This window comes from Macadamia integrifolia, chromosome 5 (assembly GCF_013358625.1).
Source record: "Macadamia integrifolia cultivar HAES 741 chromosome 5, SCU_Mint_v3, whole genome shotgun sequence".
Lineage (NCBI taxonomy): Eukaryota > Viridiplantae > Streptophyta > Magnoliopsida > Proteales > Proteaceae > Macadamia > Macadamia integrifolia.
The window spans coordinates 35,229,676-35,236,608 of record NC_056561.1 but is presented as its reverse complement, the minus strand read 5'-3'; positions in this window follow the sequence as shown (position 1 = coordinate 35,236,608).

Genomic DNA, 6,933 nt, shown 5'->3' with positions numbered 1-6,933 from the left:
GCATTAGTCAGTGATGTCTGGGAAGCATGGCGGTGTTCACCGACTTTGCTTCCGATCGACTTCCAAGTTCTTAGTTGTGTGACTTCGTGTACACTGTCAAGTCGCATCGCTACTAGTTCCCACTTGAAGAGTTCAACCCAAATCCAATTGTCTTAACAAGTCGAGTTCGGTAAGAGAAGCCGAAAACAACCTGAAGTGCTATTGGCATAGACCAGCACCTCATAGTTAAGGGGTCATGAGTTCAACTCCCCTAGTAATCTACTTATATTCATCATCATCCCGCACAAAAAAATAAATAAATAAATGATCGAGTAATATTAAACTACAAAATTATTGTTAATGGTCAGCATCATTTTAACCAAGACCGGCTGCATGCCCAACCCTCTTCTGTTTACTTTATCTTGGGGCAACAAATCATTCTAGGTTGCTTTCACGTCCTGCACAGAGAAACACACAAGAAAGTGAGCGTCGGGTTGATCTAGCAAGGACGTACAAATGCCTATATTAGATTTCTCTACAAATAGTAATTCTAGTAAGAATGGAAAAATCTCGATCCTTTTGAAAGGGGGCTTGACTATGCATTTATAGTTGAGGAATGTCAGCAATAGTGAGTCCCAATTTGACAGATCTCCTAGTATTGGTTGAAGTCCGAATATGGCAAGAGTTATTCTAGTAGAGTGAATCAAGGAGGTTACTCGTTCATCGGAGTCTTTCAAATCCCATGTGTTTCAAGGGATTCCCTTTCTTTTCGGGAGAGTTTAGAGTTTTCGTAGGTTATCTTTTTGTTGGATTTATGGATTTAAATTTATTATTCGGGTTGATTAAATAGGTGAGAATCAAGTTGCATAAACCAGTTCGATCCACTCTCAAGTTTAGGGACATGCTGGCTCAACCCATTGTAGTTTAGGGTTTTGGGTGCAGGACAGTATTATAAATACTACGTTTTAGGTCCCTACAACTATTATTCACTCTTTCCTACTTTACCACTGAAGTGATAGAAACAAAGAGGTCTAAGGGGCTGTAGAAGATCTATAGCCAAAGAGGAACATTGGAAGTGATCGGTGTCGATCATCTTCAGCATACTAGGTGAAAAGTACAAAACAATCATCTATGTTTTGATCCAGACATTTATGTTTCAATTTGATATCATGCTCTAGTTGTTTGTATGAGAATATATTCAACTAGGGTTTCGAGATTCGAACCCCTAGTTGTTCTAACAAGTGGTATTAGAGCCAAGCCATACGAGCTAGAATCAATTTGTAGAGTATGAATATATTGATTTATTATTTCAAGTTCCAGTGGGTTTATGGAGATCCTCCATTGTAAAGACCTTAAAAGTTAATTTATGTTTCCCAAACCTTAATGTTTGCCAATATGGTGTAAGTTAAAAAAAAAAAAATGGTGGGATCGGAATTGGAATCCACAACGTTAACCCACCTTAAGAGGTGAAAGGTGATTTGATGATTTTGGAATTCACATGAGCTTTTGCACTTTCTGACTAATTTCAGGCGACTTTTGCCTTCAAAAACAAAAAAAGAAAAGGGGTAGGGTTACGTGGATGATGGTCTTAAAACTTATAAATTTAAATGGGCTCAGCCTAGAGGGATGATTGTCTGTTGCGAATGCGGTGGTGCAGCGAGCAAATTATGATCGAGATGATATCGGCACATGCCTCGATATTGTTTTGACCATTGAATGCTCGCTGTACCGCTGTACCCACGGCAGAGGATGTTTTCAACCTAGCCCATGGTTGTTTAGTTATTCAATAAAAAGTTTATTTTATTGTTTTAAAGCTAATGGGCTTCAACCCAACATTTGAGTTATATTTGCTTTTAGGTTTTGGGCTGGTGGGCTCAAGCCCAATTTTTATTTTATTTAAAGAGTTATGGGCTAAAGCCCACTGACTTGATCCATTAAAGGAAGTCAGTTGATTATTGTGGTTCAAAGAACCGAACCAAGATGAACCAAAATCAGATTAGGGTCACATGTTTGAACCGGTTCAGGGCTGAGCCGAATCGGTGGGGTTGGGTCAATCCAAAACCCGACTCGGTGACCCGTATTATTGACCCATTTGGGTTTTTTGATGGGTCGCCAGAAAACCTGCTAGGAAAGTTCATCGACGGTGATTTTTTCGGTGTTGATCGGGAAAGTATTAAAACAGAAAAAAAAAAAACCTTGAAGACTTGTTTGGTTTCTGGTTCCTTTTGGTTTTTTATTTAAAGTACTTTAAATGCCATTTTAAGGGTCGTTTTACAGCCAAATTTAAATTCTTTTTTTTTTTTTTGATTCCTTGTTTCGGGCCACATTTAATGATCTAATTTATTATATGACATGTTTATTTGAAATTTTATATTATATTTATTTTTAATCATTGAAACAAGAAGGCATTGATCAATGTTTTGAAAAATGACTATGTTATTGGTCATCTAAAGGGTCATGTTTTCAACCCCAAGAGGTTTGTTTTTATTAAGCTCTTGTAGATTTTTTTTTTTTAAACCCAAGTATGTTTGATGATATTATAAGGAAGGGATAGAATTGAGTTTCTATCTTTAAAAGTGTTTTAAAAGGATTTTATTTGATAATAAGGAGTTTTCAAGTAATGCCTAATGGGTTTTTGAAATTTGAACCAATTCTATTAAGAGTCCCAAACATGGTTCAATGGAAACAAAATCATCAGTATCGATCGGTATCAGAACGGTATCAAACTTGACCAATCCCATGATCGTTTGCAAGTTTTAGAATCTTAGTCCCAAGACCTTGTGAATAATAAAATGCCATTTATCATCATGATGTCATTTTATCATGTAATTGAGATGTTGTGGATTAATATTTGAATAGTCAAATCAGTGGGAGGATGGAATTGTGTACTCTGAAATTTTTATATGGTTTGATTAGTGGGAGAATGAAATTCAACATTCTAGAATGCTTTTAATGCAAGAGAAAATGGAATAGAATGAAAATTTGTTCTACAAATGTTCAGGACCCAATTTTTTGTTTCAGAACTATCCTGGAATAGTTGTGGTGTTCTGTTTTATTTTCATATCGGCTTTGAAATTATTCTGGGTCATATTTATTGTCCTGATTTTGTTCTAAGAATATTTTTTATCCTAATTTTTAGTTCGGCAACAACTTTATACCATATATTTGTCAATGGTTGTACAAACAACACTTCAAGTGTGTGTTCTCACACATATATTTATGTTTATGCATGCACTGGTTTATCATTACCATGATATTGAAAAGTCAATTATGACTGATGTAAGTAGAAAATTAATGATATTTTTTGTCATATCATAGTTGGAACACCCTATGATGAATAGATGATGTTCAAATTAAACTTTATGTAACCTTCCGCACATGCTTAGCTGCATAAAAAATTTTTAAGAAACTATGAAAGAGGGGTGGAATCCACCAAAGTGACACATCTTATTCTTCCATAGTTTTCTCTAGGGTAGAAAAGTTGGTGACGTTTGTCCAAAGGTGATATCATCCAAGTTAAAGAAAATGACAGTAACCTAGAAGTTTCTCTAAGCTCAAAGGTGAGGGGATCTCAAAAATTATTGTTATTTTCACAGTAAATGTGGATTTACAAGAGAAGCAGTGCATTCTTAGCCCAATGGATAGGAATGTAGTTACGATTGTGACTCTTGTATGGTTTTTATATCCTAGTGACGTGTTTAAATGTATGTTCCTATACATAGATATATCTCCAATGAGAAAGACATGACAGGATTGAGTGAAATCCACCAAAGTGGTACATTCAATTCAATTGTGTCTTTCTCAACAGTAAAAGTGGTATTTCTCAAAGGTAATATCATCAAAGTTTGTGGGCATTCAATTTAATTGTGTATTTCTTGACAGTAAAGATGACATTTTTTTCAAAAGTGATACCATCACATGTTAGAAAATGACACTGACTTAGGAGTTCTTTTACCCAAAGGTGATTGAATTTTTAAAAGTTGGTGTACTTTTCACAGTTAATGCAAGAAATAAGAGGATCTGTGAATCTCTGTCATAAAGGATAGGGATACAGTTCCAGTTACAATTCTTAGTCACTAACAGGATGTTGGCATGCCTCTTACTAATATTTTTCCAGTGAGAGTGTTGAAAGATCATGTTTCTAACATGAGTATTATTGAGTTTTTGAAATGTTTAGTTAGTGAGAGCTTTGCTTCTTATTGATTACTTGTTTATGCTTTGAAAATTTAGCTCTTATGTTTTGGGCACAGTTTGATAGATTATATAATTATGTTATTCATTCAATTTTAGCATTTATTTTATACAACGCTATTCTATCATCAGTTTCTTTGTTGATTGCTTTATGACTTCATTTGAGCATGGTTTATAGGTAGTAATTGCCTTAGTTAAAAGTAATATTTTTACCATAGTTTTAAGGTAAGATTTTTGCCATAGTTTGAAAGGCAATGCTTGCCACAGTTCAAAGACAATAATTTTGCCATAGTTCAAAGGTAATATCTGCCACAGTTTATAGGTATAAAGCCACGGTTAGATATTAATCTCAGATCAAAGGCAATTTACCACAGTAAAGGTTAATATCACAGTTAAAGACCTACATGAAATGACAACAGTGTTATTTAATAATATGTCAATATTTCCATGTTAATATCTCACATAGATTCGTGTTGAGAAACTTACTTATGTTTGAAATGACAGAAAGTTTTATGCTGTATATTGAGGTGTATCTTCTTCTGCTGCTGTTTGACATAAGTGATTTTTCAACTAAAACACAATAAGAGTGGTTAATGTGGTTGTTATCAATGTGTTGAGTAGCACATTACATATTGAAATTGATGGCAACAAAAGTGCAACTGATGGTTCAATCACTAGTTCATTGGTTCTACTAATTGATGGTTCAATTGGGTCCAGTCATGAGCCGAATCTGATTATGGTTTAGTCATTATGCTGGTTCATCAAAATATGGTTCAATATGAATGAAGGTTAAATGGAAAATGGTTTGGTTGAAAGGCAGTTCTCACTACAAGAAAATACACTTGCAGCTATGGATATTTAATTGCCGTTTTAAAATCGACAACTATAAATGTCCTATAACTGCGGTTTTTTCGTGTGTAGTAATAGGAGCTACTTATTGTTACGATATTTCAAAACCATAGTAACAGAGGACCCTGTAACTGTGAAATAAAATCGCAATAATATGGTATACTTATTACTGCAAAATTCAAAATCGTAGTAATAGAAATCTTATAACTACGGAAACAAATCTCAATAAAAAATCACAGTAATAGAAAATCTTGTAACTATAGAAATAAAACTGCAGTTAGAAAATGTAGTAATATGTGCTACTTATTACTATAGTAGTTAAGACCATAGTTAAAAAAATATTTGTTACTGCGGAAACGAAACTATAGTTAAAAAGTGCAGTAACAAAATCTTTTAACTACGGAAACAAATCATAATAAAATATCGTAGTAATAGAAAATCTTGTAACTACAAAAAATAAAACTACAGTTAGAAAAAACTTAGTAATATGTGCTACGTATTACTGCAGTAGTTAAGATCGCAGCAAAAAATAACTTTGTTACTGCGGAAACAAAACTATAGTTAAAAAGCGTAGTAATAGAAACCTTTTAACTATGAAAACGAATCGAAATAAAAAATTACAGTAATAGAAAATCTTGTAACTGCGGAAATAAAATCGCAATTAGAAAAAATGTAGTAATATGTGCTACTTATTACTGCATTAGTTAAGACTGCAGTAAAAAAATATTTATTACGGCGGAAACGAAATTGTAGTTAAAAAGCACAGTAACAGAAACCTTGTAACTACGGAAACGAATCATAATAAATAATTGCAGTAACATAAAATCTTGTAACTACAGAAATAAAACCGTAGTTAGAAAAAAAATAGTAATATGTGCTATTTATTGCTACAGTAGTTAAGACCACAGTAAAAAAAAATCTTTATTACTGCAGAAACGAAACTATAGTTAAAAAGTGCAGTAACAAAAATCTTGTAACTATGGAAATGAATTGTAATAAAAAATCATAGTAATATAAAATCTTGTAACTACGAAAATAAAACTGTAGTTAGAAAAAAAGTAGTAATATGTGCTATTTATTGCTACAGTAGTTAAGACCGCAGTAAAAAAAAAAAAACTTTGTTACTGCAGAAACGAAACTGTAGTTAAAAAGTGCAGCAACAGAAATCTTGTAACTACAGAAACAAATCGCAATAAAAAACTGCAGTAATAGAAAATCTTGTAAGTACGGAAATAAATCACAATTTTACGTTCTTATCATTTAAGGGCATTGAGGGTTCTTAGAAAGAAATATTTTAACATAGAAATTTGTTTGACCTGATATTAGTTATTTCAAATCCAACTTGAAAAATTAAGTAATTTAAACTTAAGATTTTCAATTATTAGCAAGTGGTTTGAATCATTTATCGAGATACATTAGTTATGGAACAATTTAGAGGTTCAGGGTCCAGGGTTTCATTTATAGGGTTTAGACGGTCATTTATGATTCTGATTATTCACCATTTTTAAAGTACATCATGTGTAAATAAGCTTATGACGACAAGGTTATGTTCTCAATTTTAATTTTAATACTGTACATGATTTTTTAAGATTTTTCTCTTTTTTTTTTGTAAACGTAATTTAATAAAAATAATATATATTAGGGGTGTCAACGGGTCGGTCTGGATCTGTTTCAGTCCGGTTTGAGTCAGTTTCAATATGGGAATGCTGAAACTAAAACCAAACCAATAAGGAAATTCCGATTTTGGTTTGATTTTGGTTTTGGTGCGATTTGGTTTCGATTTGTCTTCGGTTTCTTACATCGGGTTGGTTTTTTTTTTTCCCGATTTGGATTCATCTTTCCATACAAATGCATAAAACTATGCAAATGTTGGTTTTTTAATGAATTTTGGACTGTTTTCAATTTTTTACTAGT